Raw genomic sequence first — 1549 nt, forward strand, 5'->3', positions numbered from 1 at the left:
AATGGCTTATATTCATCTTGAAGTTGCTGTAGGAGAACACACCTATCATTGGTCTTCTCTCTTTCTGAGATGAGGAGCACCAGCCTGAATTGTTCTGAAAAACAGAGGTGCAGAAATTCAGTCTGATGACACAGGTGATCTCTTGAGCAAGACAGACCTGAGCTGTTGCAAACACCACCATTTCTTCCTACGCTGTTAAATGGGAAAGGAGAACTATTCATGCGGTAAATTGAATCAGGGTAAATTATTAATAAACTATCTTAGTTCTGTGCTTTTCTTTGTTTTATTTGTTTGTTTTTTAAAGAAGGACTTATGTCTTCCCTTTATCTCCACACACAATTCGTAGTAAAAGCTGATTGACTATTAAACCTTTCAATTCTGCTATCAGTCTTCTCTGCTTCTTCAGTGTCTTGTAAGTTTGCTGGAATCAACTGTTTTCCTGCTCCTGTTCTTTCTCAGCAGGGAGATTGGTTCTCAGGTATTTTATCCCTCCCTTCTGGAAATACTACAGGATAATAAGACACTGGTCACTGACATTCTCTACATATTTTTGTAAACACATGCAGTCCCTCAACTATCTGCATGCTGAGTGGAAATTGTGTAAATGTTGCCTGTATATATCTTAGGATTTTGAAAACATCGCAGACCAAATCTTTATGTAATGTCTGTACAACAAATTCAAAACCTTGTGGATGCCATTACAAAGATTTTGCTTTGATTTTTATCTTTTTCATTCCTTCTTCCTCTGCCAACTTCCACAACAAAAACAAAACTACAAACCAACAAAATCTAAACACCACAACATCAACAAAAAAACCCCTTGAAATGAACAGCACTAGGCCATTCACAAATGTATTATTGCAACAATTGTCTATTTCATTAGAATAAATACTAAGACAGTAGTATCAGTGGTACATACTAAGAAGGAATGTGACATCGGCGTTGAGCACAAAATGCTGTATGGTGCCATGGACTGCTTGTTCTTGAGGTCCCACAAATGGAGTTTTAATGAGTTGAGATGAGTTAGGCATCTTTTGTTTACTTTCAAAATCAAAACACATTACTGTATGGTCTGTTGGGGCAAAATCCTGAATAAACATAACCTAAAGTAAATGTATACTTAAAGCTAAGGTCTAATTAAAATCAATTTTATTTACCCAAGCTGTAGACACTTTAATTGCATAATAGCTCTAATTCTGTCAGGCGTGGCCGTGGGAGCTGCAGCACGGCATTCCTCGACAGAGATCGCCCTTTTCCCAGGACCTCCAGGCCGCTGCTGCGCCCTCTCCAGCCGCGCACAGCAGGCACGGGCAGACATCTTCGGCATTTTCGGTCTGCGAGCAGCGGTGCCCGGTCGCTGATGCTGTGATCACATCCTCAGGAGAGAAGCTGTCTGGCAGCTCCAGCAGGGCCACGCCGCCGGTGCGGCACCGCTTTAGCGAGGCGTCTCCCCGGAGCCGGGAGGGCCGAGGAGCCCGGGCAGCGCCGCCGCCTCCCGGATCCAGCACCGCGGACAGCGCCCGGCGAGCGGCGCGGGCGGGCGGGCGGG

This window comes from Passer montanus, unplaced genomic scaffold (genome assembly GCF_014805655.1).
Source record: "Passer montanus isolate IOZ18808 unplaced genomic scaffold, ASM1480565v1 scaffold11, whole genome shotgun sequence".
Classification (NCBI taxonomy): Eukaryota; Metazoa; Chordata; class Aves; order Passeriformes; family Passeridae; genus Passer; species Passer montanus.